Below are 24,251 nucleotides of genomic sequence, written 5' to 3' on the forward strand. Positions count from 1 at the left end.
AAGAATTGGAAATAAAGGGGATGCCCATCAATTAGGGAATGACTAAACAAGTTGTAGTATATGAATGTAATGGAATACCATTGTGCCATAAGAAATGAGGAGCAGATGGACTTCATAAACCAGGAGAACATTGTACACAATTACAGACACATTGTATCTGTGATGACTAACTGATAGACTGGGCTTCTCTCAGCAATGCAAAGCTATAAGACAACTCCAAAAGACTCATGATGGAGAGGACTATTCAGATCCAGAGAAAAAATTACAGAGTCTGAATGCAGAATGTAGCAAAACTACTTGCTCTCTCTCTTTTTTGTTTTGTTTCTTCTTTCTCATTGTTCATTCCATTGATTATAATCTTTCATTACAACTTGATTAATGTTTAATGTGAAGGTATTTGTAGAATCTATATAGAATTGCATGCCGCTTATGGGGAGGGGAGGGAGGAGTAGTAGTGAGGGGAGAAAGTGTGGAACTTTAAAGCTTGTGGAACTGTAAACTAATTGTAAACTAAAAGTAAATAAATAAATATTTCTTTTTAAAAGAATCCTTTACGAGTCCTTCTTAATCTTAGTGATTTATTTCCCTCTGAGACTAAACCCACTTTTCCTTGTATGCATCTTGTTTGTGCAGTTTGCATATTGTCTCCTCCTTTAGAATATAAGGTCTTTAAGAGCAGGGGCTATTTGGTTGTTGTTATTCTTTGTCTACCCTGTGGAGAAATTTCCTAGTTTTGTGACCCTGAGCAAGTCATTTAACCATTATAGGTCTTGGTCTTCTCATCTGAAAAGTGGGGATAATAATAGGCCTTATTATCATCATCATATTATTAGTAGTAGGCAGCATGGTGGCACAGTGGATAGAATGCTGGGCCCTGAATAAGAAGAAATGATTTCTTATCTGGTCTCAGATACTTTCTTGCTGTATGACATTGGTTAGGTTACCAAATGTGTGCCTCAGTTTCCCCATCCGTGAAATGGGGTTAATAATAGCACCTACTTCCCAAGGTTGTTGTGAGGATCAAATGAGCTCATATTTGTAAAATGCTTAGCATTATGCGTGGCACATACTAGGCACTTTATGAATGCAACCATCAGCAGCAGCAGCAGCAGGAATAGCAGCTATTATACTGGGGAGTTGTGAGGATCAAATGAGTTAACCTGTGTTAAAGAGGTTTGCAAACCATAAAGCTCTATAAAAATGTGAGACAGTAGTAGTACTACAACTGCTCCTACTACTAGTAGTACTGTTAGTAGCCTTACTAATTTTAGCTTAACATAGTGCCTGGCACATAGTAGGCATTAGTAAATCTTAGCTAATTGACTCATTGGCTATATTTTCATTTGGCATCTAAGAATTGCACAAAATAATTTTATACTTATTTACATAAGAGTGGATATTAGCACCATTGTTAAACTTGAACTTGATAAAAGTTATAACTCCATATTATAGTTTATAATTTTTTTAGCTACTTCTACCCTAAAGTCATGCAAATTTAGAATTATATACTAATGAATAATTTTACAGAAATGCCAATCAATCCATATATTTGGCATTTTTTAATCCAATAGTGATTCTGATATAATACAGGCAATTGATGATTATAATTGACAGTTTAGTGAGTGGTTGTATTTTTTAAAATGTGGATGGGAGTAGTATGGAGGAGGTTCAATTACTACAATTCAATAAATAATGCTTAAGTGAACACGGCTTTAAGAGTATTTGCAGGAAATTTATTTATGGTAGAAACAAGTAGTTGTAGAAAGATGAGGAAATCCTACAGGAAAAAAAATGGCAGGATTACAGTGAATAGAGGCATTAGTGTAATTTACTATTCTAGGAAATCTAGCAGCTGGTTTATCTAAAGCATTCCTCTCCCCCATGAACAGGGAATCAAGGACAGGAAATGGTTCAAAAAAGAAATTCTTACCTTCTTGTGCTATATTTTCCTAAAATTATAGTGATAAAGAGTAATTTTCAGAAGACCATTTTTCTCTTTCTTTGGGCCTCTTTTTAATATGATAATGTAGTATGTTTCTAATTTTAATTTCCCAAAAGCTACAATGTAAAGATATGGCCATACATAGGGGAAAAAAAAGACCCACAGGAAATAAATTCAATCACTTTTTTTTGCTTGTTTCATTGATGCAAAATATTAAAAGAACAGGAAATGGTTCAAGTTTTCCTCAGCTCATTGCTTAAAATTTACTGCAGAATAAACATTTAGTGTAGAGCTCCAAAATTAATATCTTCAAAAATATAACATATGTAATTTTTAAATGGATCTGTGATCAGCGAAGGAACTTCCTTTACCAATGCAGATGCATTTGTCGTTCAGTCATTACAGTCGTGTCTGACTCTCTGTAACCTCATTGGGGTTTTCTTGGCAAAGATACTATAATGGTTTGCCATTTCTTGCTCAATCTCATTTTATAAATGAGGAAACTGAGACAAATAGGGTTAAGTGTTTTGCCCAAAGTCACATATCTAGTAAATGTCTTAGTACAGAGTTGAAATCACAAAGATGAATCTCCAGGGCTGGCACTCTATCTACTATACCACCAATTTACCCATCCACATGCATACCTTCCATCTAATTTGTAGTCTTAGAGAGTTGTCTGAGAGACTGTGATAGGTTAGCAGATTTGCCCAGGAATACAGAGCATGTGTCAGAGACAGCCCAGGTCTGTATCCTTATTCTCAGGTCAGATTCTTATATACTGTCATGCTGCCTCTATAAACATGTGTGAATTTTTGTAAAAATAAAACTTGTTCAGGTCATAGAAACATGAAATTAAATTTTTTTTTAGAGATTCCAAGTCTTTTGCTAGGGTTAAAAGGGTATAAGAGTATATTTGGTGGGCCAAAAGCTTCTTGAATTTGGTGCATTTAATTGAATGAATAGGGATTGTTAAGTGGTATGATATATAGAAGTTAAGAAGACTCATCTTGCCATGTTCAAAGCTGTTCTCAGATACTAGTTACATGATTCTGGTCAAGTCAAGTAACCCTATTTGCCTCAGTTTCCTCATCTGTAAAATGAGATGGAGAAGGTAATGGCAAACCACTCTAATATCTTTGTCAAGAAAATCCCCCAATTGGGTCACAGAGAGCTGGACATGACTGAAAATGAATGAACAACAATAAACATTGAAGACCTCAAAAGGAAGATATTTTCAAAGGAAGCAAGGTTCTAGAAAATTTTAAGGAGAGGAAAAGAATTATCAGAAGAGAACATGAGAAATGTCCTGGTTTGTGCCCCTGCCCTTCCAGCAAGATCACCAGTTTTAGAGCATTCCCTAAAAGTGAAAATCTATTCTATCTAAAGATGTTAAGGGAAAGGGAGTCCTCAGTAAAGTTTTGTAGGGTACAACTACCATCATAAATAGGAAATTCTTCTTTTAATTCAACTGAAAACTAACCCAAATACTTAAGTTTATTTCATTTTTTTCATTTCATATTACTGTTATTATTAGATACAAGGAAGACACTGACCTTTTCACATATGTGAAGAATTGGCATAACATATTTCCTCAGCTCTCTTTCAGGCCTATTCAAAATAACCTTTCCCCCCCTTTCCTCATAATTTCATATTCAATAATAGTAGCCATGTTAGTGTCTTCCCTAATTTGAATGGTGCTAAACCAATTGGATTGTTTAGAGAGTATTCATTTCCTTGACTTTGATTAGAATCTAATATTTTCACGATGGCTCAAATACATACATACACACACATATATATGGTAGCATGATATAATCAGTAAGAAGCTGTCTTTTAAATCAGAAAGACCTGGGTTCAAATTAAGTCTTAGACACATGTTGGCCTTGGGATTGTAAGTAAGTCCTTAAACATTTTATGCCTGAGGCAAATTTCTAAGATTACATTACAGAACAATTATCATATGTCCACTGGTTATAGGAAACTTCCTCAGTAGGGGAGCCCTTTAACAACAATGAAATAGATGATTTAGTCTAAAAAACTGAACCAAATACATAAATGTGCATATTCAAAATCTGGGAAAAAAATAAATTTTACAGGAAGTATAAGAACATTTCCATTTTAATGACTCATTCTCTCTTTATGATTGTCTGCTTCAGGTCAACCTGTTCAGGACCTGTAAAAACAACAACAACAACAATGCCACTATTTCCTTTGACAAGATATTTTGCTCCTTATCTTGTTAAGCTTTTTTTTTTTTTTTTGGAGGGAGGAAGGCAAGGCAATTGGGGTTAAGTGACTTGTTCAAGGTCACACAGCTTTTAAGTATCAAGTGTCTGAGGTCAGATTTACACTCAGGTCTTCCTGACTCCAGGGCTGGAGCTATTCACTGCACCACCTACCTGCCCCTTCTTAACCTTTTTAAAGATTTCTTTTAATCACTTGATTTTAAATTCCATAGCAATATTTAATTCCCTTTAGCAATGAATAATATAATGATGACAATAAAGGACAAGGAAAAGTCTTACTAGAAGTGGACCAATTTCATCTTTAGTTAATTATTGCCATTTTAGTTCATTTGACTCCTTCAATAGTATTGCTGAGTCAGCCTGTTAGTGTAATCTTTTAGCAAGGACAGTGCTACTAATTCAGTAGTAGTAAAAGGAGGTAATGGGATAAGGGGATAGGAGAGAGGAAAGATGTGTCTACAGGAGAGAGTATACTAATAAAGAGAATAAATTACCACAGATTTTTTTTCTTGTGTCTTTTAAAATTAAAGTTATTATGGATGCTATTAAGCAAAATTAAAATTCTGCATGAAATAGTCCTACTTCATGATTCCACTATCACCCCACCTTAAATTTGTCAGGTTTGTGTGTCATTGACAGGGTCTAGCCTTCCAGATAGAATAAACTAAAATCCTTGTTAGTTTCTGTCCTAAAAAGAGAACAGAACTGTGTAAACTTGGTCAGAAAGGGCCCTGAATTTATATTCTAAAATAACTCAGACATCTGGTAATACAGAATCTCAGACATTTAAAGTACCTGAGCTTCAGGATTACTGTTGAATTTCCTGAGTTATGACACATCAGTCAGTGAATAAACATTTAATAATCATCTACTATGTGCCAGACAGTGTGCCAAGTGCTGGGGATACAAAGAATGACAAACAAAATATCCCAAATCATGAACTAAGGACTCTTCAATCAATCAATAAGCATTTACTAAGCACCTAATGTGTGCCAGGCACTAAGTATAGAAATAAAATAGTGCAACAATCTTAGTCATCAGGCAGCTTATAGTTTATGTGGGAAGTCAACATGATTCAGTTGCCAATCTCAGAAGGATTTAAGCAAAATCTCATCAACGAATGGCATTTTGATACAGAAGTACATAACTAAATGTGTAGCAGCTTATTACTGGTAAGGACACAAAGTAATGAATCTTTTACGTATATCAACTGTTCAATATAATCTCTTCATATTTGGAAAAGTTGTGTTTTGTTTGTTTGAAGGAGCACCAAACAAAATAATGGATTCCTGAAAAGTTTACTTATGTTATTGTTCAGTCCTTCAATCACGTCCAACTCATTGTGACCCCATGGATAAATGGCACAACAGGCCCTTCTACCCTCTACAATCTTTCAAAAGTCTATACAATTTTATTTTAGCTGTTTTAATGACTATCCATCTTATTTTCCAAGATTCCTTTTTCCTTTTCCTTTCAATCTTTCCCAGCATCAGTCTTTTCCAGTGAGTCTTGTCTTCTCATTATATGATCAAAATGTTTAAGCTTTAGATTCAGTATTTGATTATATTTCATTAGTTATATTATATAATTGCATTTATATAAAATTTATCAGTATAAATAATCTATCTCACGGTAGTATCATACAATACAGAGTAATATCATATGCTTATATTCAGATAGGCTTCACCTATCATTTCACTTGTACAGGTAGGGAACTTTAGGTAAGAAAACTCCCACCACAAAAGTAGATTTGAGACTACTCTTCAACTTAGGGAATTTGCTAAAATAAGTAGAATTTACACAACTTGCCAAGAATCACAGCACCAGTATCTATTGGTTACTGTTGTTAATTCCTTTAGTTGCATTCAATTTTTTGTGACCCCATGGGTCAGAGCATGCCAGGCCCTCATGTCCTCCACTATCTCCTGAAGTCTGTCCAAGCTCATGTTCATTGATTCCAAGATGCTGTCTAGCCATCACTTCCTCTACCTTTCCCCTCTCCTTTTGCTTTCAATCTTTCCCAACATCAGGGTCTTTTCCAATGAGTGCCATCTTCTCATTATGTGGCCAAAGTATATAACCTTCAGTTTTATTGTTTATCCTTGTAATAGCAAGCAAAAAATACTTAGCACCTGGTTTCAGTTATTTATTTAGTACCTTGTTTCAGTTCAAGTGTCTTTGAGCCTTGCCCTCATTAAATAAAGTCTTTGTTAAGAAACAGAACCTGTGAATCCCACAGTGGGAGGGACTCACCAAAGACAGGAACAGGAAGGACATAAAAAGTGGTTTGAACAAGGAGAAGCTAAAGACTATATAAAAAGCTGAGCACAGCTGGGACTGAGCAGAGTTGAAAAGGGGAAAACTTGTGGTGTCCAGCACTCTGTTATATCTATGTTGATTTGTATTTGTGATGCCTATACAGAAGCCCTGGGATCTTCCTGGAAGCCCTGAAAGTGGATTTTCTTATTGTCTGTTTACACAAGTCCTGGAGGAGGGTTTCAGAAGTCCTGGGAATTTATTGATAATTTCTGTTGACTTCTCAGAACTTGTTTGTGGGTCTGTGTTGAGTTCTCAGACCTTCTCTGTGAGTCTGTGTTGATTTCACAGGCAGATAGTGAATTGATGATGGTGATAGCATTGTGTATGGATGTTGTTTTGGTTCTGTTAAGCTTTGTCTTCCAAGAAACATAAACTATTAAGGACTTGAGGTGGACTGGACACTGTAAACTTCAATATGGAATGGAAACAGAATCAGGAACTGGACAAGGAGCTGAGAGCTGCCTGCCTATGAATCCAGGTGATGGTTGGGTAGATTCAGGCAAGAGCTAGATCCATGGAAGAGGAAACATGGAATCTTGGAGCCAGCCTCGAGCCAAGATGAAAAGACTGCTCCTTGGGCACTTAAAGCTGACTAATAAGATCATGATTTACTGTGTGGGGGGGGAAGGGGAGGAGAACTTTGTACCTTTACCCCTTAAGGATGGTTGAGTTAAGGATGATTGGAAACTAATATCCAATAAAGAGGAAAGAAGACTTTTTGACTGAGAGATTAAGACAATATGACTAAGGGGTGGGAAAACTTTGACCTATGTGCTTTGTGTCCCTTGGACTTACTGAATATATTTTGTTTATAACTATGTGGCCACTTTAGTGATAAGTTGTTATATTATATCATTGTGAATGCTATACTTTGGTTTCTGTGAATGTTTTGCCTTAGTTTATTGCTGAATAAATAGAGAGTTCACTATACTATGTGATAAGAAGCTTAAAGCTATTGACAGCAGCAGTCCTCTGGAGAGCTGCTTGTGTTTGGCTTTACAGTCCTTTCAATGATTAGTATTAATTAATTTCTTTAAGCATTGACTGTTTAAGGGACTCTAAAAATTATTCCCCAGTACCACAATTAAAAAGTGTTGGCTTTCTTCATATTCCAACTCTTCCAGGTGTGCATTGCTGCTAGAAAAACCATACCTTTGACTATGCAGACCTTTCTTACAAAAGTGATATCTCTGCATTTTAGTATGCTGTCCAGATTTGTCATAGCTTTCCTTCCAAAGAGCAAGTGTCTTTTAATTTCATGGCTGAAATCACAGTCTGCAGTGATTTTTGAGCCTAAGAATACATAATCTGACACTGATTCCATTTCTTTTTCCTCTATTTGTCAGGAAGTGATTTTATCAGTTAACATGATTTCAGTTTTTTGTATTAAACTTCAAGTCAGCTTTACATTCTCTTCTTTCATCCTCATCAAGAAAATTCCTAATTCTTCTTCACTTTCTAACATCTGGGTAGTATCATATGCATATCAGAAATCAATGACATTTCTCCTGGCAACCTTAATTCCAGTTTTTGATTCAGTTAGTCTGGCATTTTTCATGAAGTTAAATATATAAGGTAAAAATATTCTGCCTTGTCTTTCCCCTTTCCCAATCTTAAACCAATCAATTGTTTGATGTTCAGTCACTTCTTGGCTCACATACAAGTTCCTCAGTAAACAAGTAAAATGTTCTGGTACTCCCATCTCTTTGAGCACTTGCCACATTATGTTTTGATCTACACAGTCAAAGGTTTTAGTGCAGTCAGTAAAGCAGAAGTAGATTTCTTCCCCCTGAACTCTCTCAGAGGAAGAGATTAAGCCCAGTTCTGCTTGAATCTAAAGTTGTGTGGGCATGTCCTTTGAATCCAATTCTTCCTAAGTTCAAGGCCATAATGTTATATGTCATCCTCTATATAATTCCTTCTTTTTATGTGCAGGAATCTTTCATTTCATTATTGTATCATTCTTTTTTATTATTTTATATTTTTCAATCAAATGCTTTATTCACTTCTAGTTTACATCATTCATTTCCACAAGATTTTGAGTTACTAATTTTCTCCCCGTTTTTCCCCTACCCTCCACCTCAAAATAGTGATCTCCCTGGATATCCCTTCCTCCAATCTGCTCTCTCCCATATCTTCTCCCATACGCCATCTGACTTTCCTGTGGGGTAAAGTGGATCTCTAGGCCACAGTGCCTCTATATCTTATTTCCCAGTTATATGTAAAACAATATTAATAATATTAAACTTTTGATTTTAAAACTTTGAATTACAGATTCTATCCCTTCCTCCCTTGTCACCCACCATTACTGGGAAGATAAGCAATTCAATATAGGTTGTACATGTGTTGCCATGCAACACATAGTGGATATATTGTAAAAGACTGACTATATTTCCCTCCCTCCTATCCCACCTCCCATTTGCTCTATTCTCTACTTTGATCCTGTCCCTTTTCAAAAGTGGGTGCTTCCAACTTCCCTCCCCCCCCAGTCTGCCCTGCCTTCCATCATCACCTCTCCCCCCCCACTCTACTGTAGGGTCAGATACCCTATTTAGTGTGTATGTCATTCCCTCCCTAAGCCAAATTCAATGAGAATAAGGTTGACCCATTCCTTTTAGTCTTTCTGTTTTTCCCCTCCATTGTAACAGTTTTCCCTTGCCTCCTAAATTGCCCCATTCTGTCTCTACCCATTTCCTCTCATTACATTCCCCTCTCACCTCTTAATTTCGCTTTTTAAGTATCATCCCTTCGTATTAAATTGGTGCTGTGCCCGCTGTGTACACGTGTACACATATATACACATATTCACATATGTATTCATATGCCTATATACCCTCCTATAAAGAAATATATATGTAAACACACACATTTCTACTCACTTCAACTATTCTCATACTGAGAAAAGTTTCATAAGTAACAATTATCATTTTTCCATGTAACAATGTAAATAGTTCAACTTTGATAAGTTCCTTGTGATTTCTTTTCCTTGTTTACCTTCTCATGCTTCTCTTGCTTCTTCTATCTGAATGTCAAATTTTCTATTCAACTCTGATTTTTTCATCAAGAATGCTTGAAAGTCCTCTACTCCACTGAATGACCATATTTTCCCCTAAAACATGCTACTAATTTTTGCTGGGTAGGTGATTCTTGGTTTTAATTCCAGCTCCTTTGACCTCTGGAATATCATATTCCAGGCTCTTTTGATCCCTCAGTGTAAAAGCTGCCACATCCTGTGTTATCCTGATTGTGTTTTCACAATATTCAAATTGTTTCTTCCTGGCTCCTTGTAATATTTTCTCCTTGATCTGGGAACTCAAGAACATGGCTATAATATTCCTAGAAATTTTCTTTTTGGGATCTTTTTCAGGAGGTGATTGGTGGATTCTTTAAACCTCTATTTCACCCTCTGGTTCTAAAACATCAGGGCAATTTTCCTTGAGAATTTCTTGAAGGATGATTTCTAGGTTCTTTTTTTGATCATGGCTTTCAGGTAGTCAAACAATGTTTAAATTATTTCTCCTGGCCATGTTACCTTGTAACCTTGAGCAAGTTACTTAACCCTGATTGCTTTATTTTAATTTTTTTTTTTAAAGCAATCGGGGTTAAGTAACTTGCTCAAGGTTACACGGCCAGTTATTTCTGGGTGTGGTGCTGAGTGTCTGAGCCCGGGATTTGATCCCCAGGTCATCCCAACATTGGAGCCAGTGCTCTCACTCACTGAGCCACCTGGCCACCCTGGGGCCTTAGATTCTTAAAGGCTGAACAAAGCACAAGCTCTTACAGGTTCAATTAAGTAGAAAGTCTTCTTGAAGAGACTATACATATTAAATGTGGAGATGTTAGAAAACTTATGTTAACTTTTTTGGGGTTGGAGGGCTAGAAGTACTCAAAAAAAGTTCTCAATTTAAATAGAGTAGTTATGAATTACATGTAAGAGGGAATTTGACTTAAAGATTTTCACAATCTGTCTTCAATCTTTCTTCCCATATTCATTTCATATTACTCCTTCTCATGTTTCCTATTTTATATTCTATCCTCTTCTATACTTGTAATGCTTTTCTCTTTCAATTTTGACTTTATAAATCACTTCATTAAAGGCTTAGGTCAAATGCTAACTCATTCATATAGCAAGCCTCATCTGACATCCTCTGTTACTAACACTATATCTCCCAAAATTATTTTGCTTTTTCTGTGCGTGTGTGTGTGTGTGTGTGTGTGTTACCTTATTTGTTTAGAACAGGGTGTATAAAGTGTTTCCTTTTGGGGGAAAATTGCACCAGTAAGTTGTTGAAAATAAAAATTGACAGCATCAGATGTTCAAGAAGACAGAAAGTAGAGGTGATATTTTTGTGGGGGAGCTAACAAAACAGTCTCCTTTTTCTTTGAGTCCTTGGCTTTACCCTAGTGAAGATATTTGGACCCACAAATCCTCTGAATCAGATTGTTACTCTGCCTTTCTATTCCTTAATATGGCTGGTATCAGAGAAGTAGAAACTAAGAACTCTTGGTTAGACAGATGCCTGTTAGCTTCTGAAGAGAAAAGGCATTGCTATGGAGGTGATACATAGCAAAGGCAGTCCTAATAGATCCTGTACAGTCACAATGCCTGATAGATTAAGACACCAGCCAGAACCTGAGTCTGGACTTCCAGCTGTTGGGAAACTTTCACCTCTTGTGAAATATGGCCAGGAAGCAATTGCCCTCCTGCTGCTAGTTCCTCCTTGTTTTCTCTGCAGACCAAGTATCACATTTCTCCCCTTTTCCTTTCCCATGACAATGTCTGGGAGGACATCTGGGGAGAAACTAAGTAGATCAACTTCTTTAAAATTGCAGTTCATGTGAGCTCTGAGAAGTCTTATCCCAAATCTTACTGCCATTGATAAGTGGAGTACCAAGTGTTTGTACCAAGTAGATTACCAAGAGTTTGGCTAGTTATGCCTCCCTCTGAGGTTTCTAGGGGTAGCCCTGAGGAGTTGGGCGTATCTTTTTTAATGTCAAAAACTAGAATTCCTACTGTGATGCTCCCCTCATTCTCATTTGAGAATCAGTGTAGTAAGCCATCTCAAGTAGCTTTTAGAAAGTGTCATTTAGTAAGATAGAACAATAAGAACAATTGATATAAAACAACACGTTCCCCACAAAATCTATAACATGCTCTTCCACAAGTACATAAAGAGTCTAGCGGAAAAGGGGCTCAAACTTGGAGAGCACATGTAGAAAAAATGTAACTCACAACTCATACCTCTTAGTTGCTGGAAATAATTTTCTGCCATTCCTTGGATACTTAGGTTCCCCTTAAGAATGGTTAATCTATTACCATTATATCACTGATTATCACAGACAGTGTCATCATCAATTTGGGAGATGTTGTTTGAGACACCAATGGTAAATAAGTAAGTCCAACTTCCTCCATGATCTTTGAAACAGAAGATCCTCTTCTGGTAAGATCTTCATCTCAGGCACTGGGTAATGCCTCCTAAGGGATGTGCTCAAAATCAGTTCTTCCCATTACAACTAACTTGATGGTTTATACAAAAGTCAGGGAATGTAAAACTATCCTGTACCCAAATTGATACAGAGTTCTTGTCTAACATGATTTCATTTCATTAAAGCTTTGAATTTTTAGTACTTATTTCAGGATATCCATAACTTAAATTCTTTGATTGAGACATTTTCACATAATTAATTAATCAGGCTAAAATGAAGTGGGTTAGATTACTAAAAAGTGGATTCTTGCATGATACAAAATATAGAGAAGATAATTGGGTTGAATAAAATCTATGAGAGGAAAGGATTGGGGAGGGGCACAATGACAAATTAAGCTTGATATACTTTTAATGCTTTGGAGAAGTTAATGCATTTGTATGGAATACCTTGACAAAACCCCTCATCCAGTGACTTGATTGCAATTCCATCTGGTAACCAAATTAATAAAAATAACATAGATATGGCATTTTGAAAGTGTTGTGTATATATTATTTGTTTGATCTTCACAATAATCTGGTAAAATTGTTGTTGTTTAGTCATTCACTAGCAGCCAACTCTTTGTGATCTTGTGGACCATACCACACCAGTGTTGTCCATGAGATTTTCTTGGTAAGATATGGGAGTCGTTTACCATTTCCTTTTCCAGTGGATTAAGACAAAGAGAGGTTAAATGACTCGACTACATTCCCAAAGGTACTAAGTGTCTGATGCCAGATTTGAACTCAGGAAGATAAATCTCCTTGACTTTAGGTCAGGCACTCTACCACTACAACACTGCCAATTAATTACACAGAAGAGGTTAAACATCAGGAACACATGTGTGAAACCTGGCCATTAAAATGTCGGAAGAAGTAAAACAAAAATTAAAATATTGTGTTGTCAAATGTTAGCCAGATTTTTAATTAAATGGTTTCCTTTTATCAAAGGCAATGATTTTCTACATTATTCAGTGATATAAAACAACATAATAAATTCTGGCACTAAGTCTTGGGTTAGAGTAATGGGATGTTTTCAAAAGTTTGAAATTTTTTATTTTACCTTGACTTCTTTCTTTCCGGAAAGTGAATTTGACTGCCTATACCAAAGACCATAAAATAAATATTTGAAATCTTGAAATAATAAGTATGGATCTTACTAAAATAAGATCAGTCCTATAAAATAATCCAATCTGATTAACTGTTAAAGTTATCAGTCCCTTATGCTAGCTGTATGTTTAGTTAAGTGCTTTTAAACTGACAAATTCAATTGAATAAGAAAAAGTACTTTTTAGAAGGCCAATGTTCACCTGGATATAAAGGGCTGCAAAGCATGAGATCATAAATTTAGAACTAGGATAGATTGCAGAGATTCAATAGCCTCATTTTATAGATGAGGAAATTGAGTAAGGGTCTTGCCTAAGATTTCATTGGTACTAAATGGAAAAGGTAGAATGTGAACTCAGGTCCTGTGTTTCTAAGTTCAGCATTCTTCAACACATGATAATGCCTCCTGATGACTATTAGAAGTCAAGAATTTTCACAGATTTTCAATTTAAGCTGGAATATCCCAATAGGAAGACCTATAGGAAAAGCACTTTCTCTGAGAAGCAAATAAGAGGTTATTTCCTAGAAGGTACCTTTAGAAAAAAAAATATTTTTTTCCAAGACTGAAAAACATGTAGAAAAATTACATTGCTAATTTTAATGCCTTATTGGTTATAGTTAGTTTTAGGGGAGGAGGACAAAACTACTATAACAGTTAGTTACTATTTGAAAAACACATGTGATGATGTTTTGCTATATGTTTGGGATATTTGTGCTGGTAGGAAATGAAATACAAAAAAGGATATTTTTATTGTTTTATTTTTTAAATACATTTTATTGATTAATTGGTTCTATGCAACCTAGATTTCTCCTAGTATCCATACTTCTATTCTCTCTAAGAGAATCATACAACAAATAATATTTTTGAACAGAAGAAAAAGAAGAAAAAATAAGCAAATTTAATTCATACATCAAAAAAATCTAAAAATATATACACTCTTCATGCCCACCTCCCACCTCCTCACTAGAATTGTTTTGGGGGAATGCTTGATCTTTGCAGTTCTACAACATTAACTCTCAGTCGTTTTATGCTTGTACTTTCCATTTAAGGTCTCATAGATATAGTGCATATTGTTATTATTTTTGACTCTGTTTATTTCATCCTTTCTAAGTTCATTTAAATATTTCCATGCTTCTCTATAATTATCATATTGATTGTTTCTTATACCACATTAATATTCCATTGCATTCATTCACCACAATTTGTTTAGCCTTATGCTAAATGATATATATCCCATTTGATTCCAGGTTATTTTGTTGCTGTTGTTGCAAAAGTGCTGTTATAAATATTTTGGTGAATAGAGGTACTTTCTCTTTATCTGTGACCACCCTAGGGAATATGCCCAGTAACAGAATTTCTGCATCAAAGAGTGTGGACATCACTTTATTTGCATAATTTCGAATTGCTTTCCAAATAACTGAGAAAATCCTCACAATTTTATCCACAATGCAATTGTGTGGCTGTCCTCCTTCAACTCTTCCAATACTGACTATTCTGTTATTTTTGGTAATTTGTTGAGTTTGAGGTAAAATCTCAAGGTTCTTTGGTCTTTCATTTCTTATCATAAGTGATTTGGAGCATTGCTTCATATAGTTATTAGTAGTTTATAATTTATCTTTTAGGAAGTTTGTTTACATCCTTCAAGAGTCATGAATTCATAGGCAACTCAATTCTTTCTGTCCTTTCTTATTTTCATGTTGTTGGTTTGTCAAAACATTTTTTAAAAAATAAAATAAAGCAAGGTTTATTAAAATGTAAGACAAGTGAACAAAAAAAATAGTTTGGAAATATTTAACCACATTAGCTACATTATTAAGGCTTGCATATACATATTACAGGTCCTCATATTCTCCTTAGGAGAATGTTTGTACAAAATTCCCACTCTGACAACATTTCCATCACATTTTGAAGAAAAAGGCTAAACCTACATGTACATGACCTACTACATACTGCCCTTCACCCTGGCAGTGTTGGTTCATTTAGAAGAAACCCATCAACCAGTGATATGGTTTCTTTTCCCCAAGACTCTATCTTCTATTTGAACTGTCCTACTTCACTTTCCTTTCTCCAAACTAGAACATAACCTGTGTCTCCATGGTTTTGCATTCTGATTTTACCTACAGCACTTAGCTTCTAGAGTTTCCTTCAAACTTTAACTCAGTGCTACTTCCTACAGGAAGTCCTTTTTTTCAATCCCTTGGTTAATGGTCATGGTCTTCATCCTTAAATAAGCCTGTACTTCTTTGTTTAAATATTAATTTACCAATATCTGTAAGGTCCTTGCAGTGAGGATGGTTTTTTTTTGTCTTTTTTTGGTCTCTGGATCTCCAGAGTCTTGTACATTATAGGTTTCAATAAATATTCATTGAGTGAATAACCTTCATTGAATCCTTTCCTAATGAACAAGCTTCCATTGTTCTCATAAAGAAAGAAAGGTCAAATAAAAGCTTACTAGGAATGACACTTAATCATTACTATCTGCCTGAATAAAGATTTTACAGCAGGACTTAAAGATCAAGACAGTTACTGCTCTATGACCTTAAATTTCCAAAGTAACATTTCTCTTTAACTGTTCAGATACCTTTGCCACAGTCTGAACTTCTATGGACCTGTAGGAATTGCAAAGTTTTGTCGCATCTAAAAAATTGGAAAGATTATTAGAGGGAATAACATAAACACACTTCACAAAGTTTGAGGTGTTATTTAGAGTAAGAACAGCAAAAAATTTATTGCTATCAGACAGCAGGATCTGATATGACATAACACCACTTCCAGGCTATCTCCCTCCACATCAGCCTTCCTGTGGTCATGCCTTCATCTGCATCTGCCCTACTGCCACCTACTATAGACTCTGTAACTGGGATTTCAGGTATTGATGGATGAGGATTCACTTTAACTTGCTTAGAACAAGGCCTCTATATCACTTCCCCATCATCTCCACAATATGCTACATTTCTCCTGATACCATAACTGTACCCTCCCTATTCCCTTTCCAGCTCCTTATTATGTTTCTTCTCTTCTTAGAAGGTAAATTCCCTGAGTTAATGGTCTGTCTTTCTTGCTAATATTTCTGTCTCCAGTGCTTAGTAAATTGTATGATACACTAAGCAAATAATAAATGTATGTGCTTACATGTTCTCTCTTCAAATGACTTTGAAAAAAATGGAAAGACTTGAATGAAATAAAGAAGAGTGAAATGAGCAGAACCAAGAGAACATCATATATAGTAACAGCAATATTGTTTTAAGAAAGACTTTTAGGGAATAAGTTATTTTTACTATCAAAAATACCCAAATTTAATATAAAGGACATATGAAGAAAGACACTATCTACAGCCAGATAAAGAACTTATAAATAGAAATATGCATGGAATAATTTTACATATATATGTGTGTATATAAACATATACATATATGTACACACAAATACATACCCTTCTCTAGGGCAGAGTTTGGGAAGGAAAGGGAAAAAAGAAATTTACATGATAATATATATTTGAAAGGAATTGCAAGCTGTTCATAATAGGTTTACAATTTCATATATAATCATCTTTTTTATCCTACTATGTTATAGGAATGCTTGTTTCCTTCCATAAATTAAAAATAAAATTATAAAAAGGTGTATCTTAAAAATTTCAGTTGTTACTAAAATGTTGACTCATGTTGTCACCTCACATTTCTACCTGTGAAGATTCTATCCATTCTTTAGAGTCCATTTCAAATTCCATCTCCTATAGTAAGTTTTTCCTGATCCTTCTAATTACATCTTTCTCCTCTCACTCTTCTGAAAACTCATAGATCTTTGGTTGTATCTCCTTGTGATACTTATATTCTGTCTTACATTGTAATTAACAATGCACTTGTAATTTTTGTTGTTGCATTATATGCTCATTAATGGCAGGACCTATATCTGTGAATTTTTTGTTACCCTGTCAGGCATAGAAAACACTTAATACATATATGCTTAAAAGGTGGAATATTTTATTTTCATATTTAATTCACATTTAAACAACTTCTCACCAAATTGCAACAAACAAAAAATCCCCACAATACTATTACATTTTGCCAACTGTCACCATCTTAAAAATATGATATTAAAAAAAGTAATCTACTGCAAGAGAAATGCCATATTTTACTGCTCAATATCTCCACCTACTGGAACAAATTCAAGACATTAGGGAAGTCACTATGTCTAAGATTTCCACATCACTTCAAAGGTTCATTTTTTTTTTTTTGATCAAAAGACTGAGCAAATCCTCTTGCTTGATGTAGCTGATTTATGATTCATTTCAAAAACTATTCTTTGTTCCTAATGCATACCCATCCAAAATCCCCTATGTGACTTTCGTAAGTACATTTCCAAGTTTGACCTTTCTAAAAACCAAAGTAATTATAGTATCATTCTGTACTCTTTATTTTCTTTTCTTAAAAATATCTTTATACTCAGTTTAATAGTCTTCCATACACAGTAATAAGTAAGGGCTGAATCATTTGACAAATATAGGATAACTAAAATGAAACTTGATTTTAAGGTGTCTTGCATTTGATAAAAACAAGAATGAATACATGTGTTCTGTTTAACACTATTGAATTTTCTATCTTTTGTGCATATAAAAATGAATATATAAAAAATACAAGTTAAAAATCAAAAGACCAAAAAAAAATTTAGTCAGTCTTCTGAGTAGTCTGTAAGAAATGAAGAGAATGAGGTAACCACAAAAGTATAATAATGATATAAATAATAGCTAGAATTTATATAGCACTTTAAAGTTTGCAAAGTGTATTATAAATATGTTATTTTACTCTCACAACAGCTCTGGAATGTAGCACTATTATCATCCCTATTATGAGGAAATGGAGTTAAGTGAATTGGCCAGGTTCACATAGGTACTATCTGAAGATGAATTCAAATTCAGTTATTTCTATCTTGAGTTCCAGTAGCACTATATTCAGTAAGACAATGATGTGGTTTCATACTTGTAGATATGAGGCAAAAACCTTCAGTCAATTGAACTATGTTTGAAAATAATACATTCAATAAAAAATTTAGTAGATAAATGTTGAAATATACATACATACACATATGTGTATATAATAATAAAACTTACAATTTTGATAGTAGTATCCAACCTTTAGGAGCACAAGTCTTAAACTGATAAGCTGCTCCTTTTCCAGCCAGGACTATCAGTGGTAAAAGTTAATAACAAGTTTATTAAAAATGATATCTATATAGTGATATGCAATTTTGTGTCATTTCTACTTTCACAAGTCATATGTCATCTCCTTTTCTAAACTAACAAATGCCAACTGCCATACATTTCACATACCCTAGGATACAACTCCACCAGGCTACTTACAGATAGTTGGATAAGCCACTATATCTCCTATCTCCATGCCTTTTCACTGGATGTCCCCATGCCTACAATGCTCTTTCCCCTCACCTCCTGTTCAGATGATCTAAAACTCTAAGAATTAATAGTGTTTGGATAAGTGATACATAGACTGTTCTTGGGAAGCTTTAATTGTTCAGAGTGAAATAAGTGCTACTGGACATGGACAAATTTAGCAAATTTAAATAAAGGGAAGAATGTGGACATCTTTGTCAGTCAGTTATCAATATTTATTAAACTTTTACTATGGGCTAAGCACTGATGATCAAAAGAAAGGCAAAAAACATGATCCCAGTCCTACTATAGGAGGTTGAGCAAATATCCACATAGATAAAATATAGATTCAGCATCAGTGGAAGGCAATCTCAGAGGGCAGGCACTTGCAGGCATGGAATAAAAGTAGAGTGAAAAGACATATGAAGGGGAAGGAAATGAGTCCTCCAGAAGGTGATCTGAGTCTTGATAGAAGCCAGGGAAGCGGAGAAGCAGCAGTGAGGAGGAAAAACACCCTAGGTATGGAGATCAGCCAGTACAATGGGAGATGGAGTCTCCTGTGTGAGGGATGATAAGTAGACCACCATAAGTGGACTATATAGTATATAGAGGAGAATTAGTGGTAAGAAAACTTGAAAGTGGCCAGGTTCGGAAGGGCTTTAAATGATGAAAAGTGGTGTTTGTACTTAATCTTAGACACAGTATGTAAGCATTGGACATTACTGGGAAGGGAATAACATGATTTGATTTGTTCTTTACAAAAATTACTTTAGCAACTGATTATTTGAAGTTGAGAGAAGACTGAGACAAAGAGACCAGGTAAGGGACTATTTACCAGCATAAATGATGGTGAAGGTGTCTGAAATGAGAGGGGCAATGATGCGAAGTATTGTAAGGGCGAAAACGACAAGAATTGGTGATGCACTGGATAAATCAGGTGACTGAGGTGGAATAGTTGACAATGACACTGAGTTTGTGGAACTAGGTATCCAGAATAATGATGGAGAGCTCAACAGTAGCAATGAAGTTGAGAAAAGGGGAAAATTTGGGAAGAAGGAAAGATAATGAGTTTTGCTTTGAACATGCTAAGTTTGAAAGGCCTATTGAGCCAATTCAATATGTTCAAGATACAGTAGTGATGGAAGACTTATTCTCAAGTGTTACATTAAGGCTGGCAATCCTCCCTCCCTCCCCATAGGTGATTATACAAATACGTTGCTTTGAAAATGGTTAAATTACCAGCTGAAAAAAAATGAAGGGAAATTTTTAATACATTTGCTTGTTTTGAGAGTAAGTTTTTTAATAAGTTCCACCTTTTTGAGCTCTTCAAGAAGATGCTAGACAACCACTTGTCAGATGTATACATAGGGGTTGGACTAGATGGACACTGAGGAACCTTCCAACTGTCATAATCTGTCATTCTATGATTCACAGTAGATAGAAATTCATCTTAGAGGGAAAGCCACCAACAGCCAGTGAGCTCACCTGTGCCTGGTCATTTTCAGAGATAAGGAAGCTGAGGCCCAGTTAGGTTAAGTGCTTTCTAACAGGTCAAACAAGTCACAAACATTAGTAACAGGCTTTGAACCTAGCTCCTCATATGATAGAGCCAGTGATCTTTTTCACTGTATTATTCTATCACAACGAGCTAATATAAAACTGAACAACTAAAACAACAGTAAAATGCAATGAATGAAAGTGACTAAGATAATATCACTATAAATAATTCATAAAAGCCTAGGATAGAAAATTATTCTAAAATTGGTGTTTATCACCCCCTCCATATCCTGTATGCTCAGCTTCCCATTTCCTCTACCCTTTTGTTTTATATTCTCTACCAACTCCATTTTCTGTGTCACCTTTACTCTACAACTTCCTTTGTCTTTTTATTAAAGGAGTTACAAAATGTATTTTCTAGGCAAAAACATTCTATCTAAAAAAAATGACTAAAACCTGAAGGTGGTATGACTTTAAAAAGTCTTGAGAAATACTGAATTCCTCTTTATATCTCATCCCCTAGCTTGATGAAGATTTTCTTCTTAATTTTACAGTTTGCTTCATATGGTTAATTCATCCTCAAGTGTGTACTTACTTTAGTACTAAAATGTGTATAATTGTAGTAATAACAACAACAAATGCCTTTAGATAATTGCATTTTTTCCCCTCAAAGATATGGCAACAAAGGGCTAAGATTCAGAGAATAATTAAACTTTATCTAGTATGTTAATTTAATTATGCTTCTTTTTACTTTAAATATCCTTTTAATGGATGTGACAGTCATTTATTAAGATTTGAGTTTCACTTATATATACCACATTTAAATATATGTCTATATACACATACCTATGTGCAGATATATGTGTATACATACATACAAATATGTATGCAAACCTACTGATTAATTATAAATATAAAATTTCTGAGATACAGTTCAATGAACTGTATGTCTGGAAGGAAAGCTGTTCAAACACATACACATGTATAAAATATTTATGCATGAGAAACTAGGCTACATGTATGTTTCTCCTTTATAGGTATTTAAACACATGTATATATTTGTATATATGTGTATATACATATACATGTAATATAAATATGTTAGCAAATGTATGCTAATTAGCAGAATGCAGCTTAGATATAAAAAAATAAACAAAAGTAATTTCCAGATTTGAAGGAATTACATTTTTAAAAACACTGATGAGTCATTTTTGATTTAACTCCCACCATTCTAAAAAGAATAGTTTCATAATAGTCTTAAAATTAAACTCTATAAAGGAGAAAAAACACAAATCTAATATATTTTTCATCAATAAGCACAAATGCCTAATCAATATGAGCTAATAAAAAGCATGCAGCCTAGATAGGAGAAATAGTTTTTATACAATATAAGTTTTTCCTTTGTTTGATTTATAGAAAAAAATTTAAAAATATTCTGTCCCTATTAAAATTGGGTACATTTTCTAATATACACAAAATTAAAATGAATAGGATCATAGATTTAGTGTTGAAAGGGACTCATAGAGAAGATCTAATCCAACTCCATCTTGCAGATGGAGAATCTTTAGTCAAGAGAGCTTTAGCAAAGAGATAAGAAATGGAAAAGTGTGGGTTTCAACTAAGGGCTTCTGACTCTAAATCCACTGTTCTTTCTGTATAAATATATATGTATGTATTTTAAATGCAATTATTTTATTTCCCAAATAAAACTAATTAGAAAAGGACAAAGGAACTTTGAAAGTCATCATATAAAATACTGTGTGTACAGGTGAGGAAAATGAGGCCCCTAAAGGAGAATTTACATGCCAAATGTCACATAGGGAGAAAGGTCAATATTCAAATCCAAGTCTTCGTTTCTAAGTGCTTTCACTTTTTTTTATAACACCCCCCAAATTCAAGGTATTACAGACATTTATAATATATTAACAATTTAAAAGTAGAATTCAAATTATAATTTATTTCCAGTCTGTGACAAGATTCGTAGCCACAAAACTGATGAAGATGCAAATGGAATTGTGACTTCATAAACTCGCACATTCCTTGAAATGATGCTGATCATAACTCATCCAGGCCTTTCTATCTTGTGAGACTCTAATTTATTTCCTTCCTAAGTTGTTCCAAGAGTCTACCTAAAGAACTCCAGACTTTACTAATTTTCTCCAGAAATCCCAAGGTCCTGGTAGGGCCTTACAGTTCTTGACTGCAGTGTTACACAGTGGAAAAAGCACTCGAATTGGGGTCAGAACACCTGGGTTAAATTCGACCTTTGCCACTTTGCTACCTGCTTCACCTTAGACAAATCAGGTAAATTTTTTTTTTCTCCTTTTCCTCAACTATATGCAGCTGGTTGTACTAGATGACCCAAGGGTCCCTTTTATCTGTAGGCCTCTAATCCTTGTCATGTGACTAGCCTATGTTCTTTTTCTCTTATATAATTCACTGATGACATTTCCTTTTCAAAGTTTTGCATCTGTCATATGTTGAAACTGGCTCTCATCCACCCACCAAGAACCTCTTTATTGCTCTTTCTGTGATATTTAATTCAATTTCTCAAAGACTGTCATGTTCCATACCTTGCTGCCACAGTAGAATGCTATAATGTAGATATTAACAATATGATAATTTGCTTCTTGAAGATATTTAGGGTCATAAAATGGACAAAAATATTCTGGTGTCAAAGCACCATGACTTTTTTTCTTATATTAAATTCTTGGATGGACTTCCCAACTATTTGTACTATCTGTACATATTGATAAAAAATGAAAGCCTATATCTATGGTTTGTCAAGTCAACTGTATATAATGACCTGGGCAAAATTTTTCATCTACTTAATCTTTCTTTTATTAATGGTCAAGATCAACTTTTGACTCCATATAGATCTTTTCCAAGAGGTTCTACAATGATATTAATTAAATGAATCATAAGAAACACTTATATGCTAAGACTTTAAAAGTTATGCCAGGAAACCTACTATATAGGAAATTAGAAAATCTATATTAAAGTCAAAGATTTATCATTTTTGAACTCATATCTGGGCTGAGAGATGGTATTGGAAACAAGACATCATCAAGTAGGTTTGGTCTAAATAGTCTCAGTTTCATGTTTGGCAAAACCAGTCTTCTGAGTTCTGTACAGTTTGTTGATGTTGTAAAAGGTACAGACAATTTTTTAGTCCTATTCTAATTTGTTGTAGGTATATAAACACATGTTAAACTCAAGCACATTTAACAATAGGTATATGAAAATTTATCTATTCCATATTAAATTACAAGACAAACATATACATAATGCATAAATATATATGCATATGCATATGTGTATAAATGCATATACATATAACATAGAGATATATGCAGAATGGAACGAGTAACACTTACCAATGACAGGGAAGAGTCCTGGTACCTGGTCCAAAACATCATGTTTCAAATGAAAATTATTCATCCAATCCACAATCTACTATAAAAGCTCATTGTAGAAATATCTTCTATAAACATCCATATCTAAATAAGAAATACAAGAAAAGGGATATAAAAAAACTATAATTTCATAATGTTTAACAGTAATCATACCTAGCTTAGAGGATGAAAAGAGCTCACATTTATAAAACATTTTTCATTCTGAGTCTTTCAGAATTGTTTTAGATCATTGTATTGATCAGAGTAGCTAAGTGATAACATTTTTATTTCAATTTTACAGATAATGAAGCTAAAGCTCAAAGAGGACACCTTGCACAAAATCACTTATGTGGGGGAGGTAAAACTCCAATCTAGGACCCTGTACGTAAACCCATTATTTCTATTCATTGTATCATACCATTTTTCTAATTATGCTACATTAATCAGTGGGAAATAAATACATGTTGATTAAGTGATTTCAGTTATAATATAAACATCTTAATGAATAAAATTGGATCACATATTTTTACCCCTCCTCTCCTCTCAAAAAAAATTTACCCAAGGTTAGGTACACAGTAACTGCTCAATGAATGCCTGTTGACAAATAAACTGAAATTAAGAAACATTCTTAGATTAAAAAATAAAATGAATTAGCATTACAATTGTTAAATTGATTAATGTATTTCTTTTTTCTTTCGGAATCAGAAAAGGTGGTAGGCGGGAATCTGTAATGCAATCATATGGAAATTGTTTGAAGAGGGAACTGAAAAGAGATTCTTTAGAAGCTAATCCCATGAAGAATACAGAGATAAAACAATGAATAAGAAATGTACAGACCACAAAGTAAAGGATAAAAGGTTAGAACAAAAGAGAATAGTTTTAAGATGATGAGGGAAATA

General features: G+C 34.3%; 1 protein-coding gene across 1 annotated transcript in view; it reads right to left on the reverse strand.

The window, feature by feature from the left end:
- CHRM3 (cholinergic receptor muscarinic 3) overlaps positions 1-24,251 on the reverse strand; it is a 669,187-nt gene that overhangs the window by 425,851 nt on the left and 219,085 nt on the right. The window contains exon 2 of the mRNA XM_069064484.1: positions 23,335-23,457. The gene's annotated coding sequence lies outside the window, so the exon portion shown is untranslated. The remainder of the gene's footprint in view (positions 1-23,334; positions 23,458-24,251) is intronic.

Source organism: Petaurus breviceps, unplaced genomic scaffold (genome assembly GCF_028583685.1).
Source record: "Petaurus breviceps papuanus isolate PSGF00001 unplaced genomic scaffold, PetGlider_PUasm1.0 90633, whole genome shotgun sequence".
Classification (NCBI taxonomy): domain Eukaryota; kingdom Metazoa; phylum Chordata; class Mammalia; order Diprotodontia; family Petauridae; genus Petaurus; species Petaurus breviceps.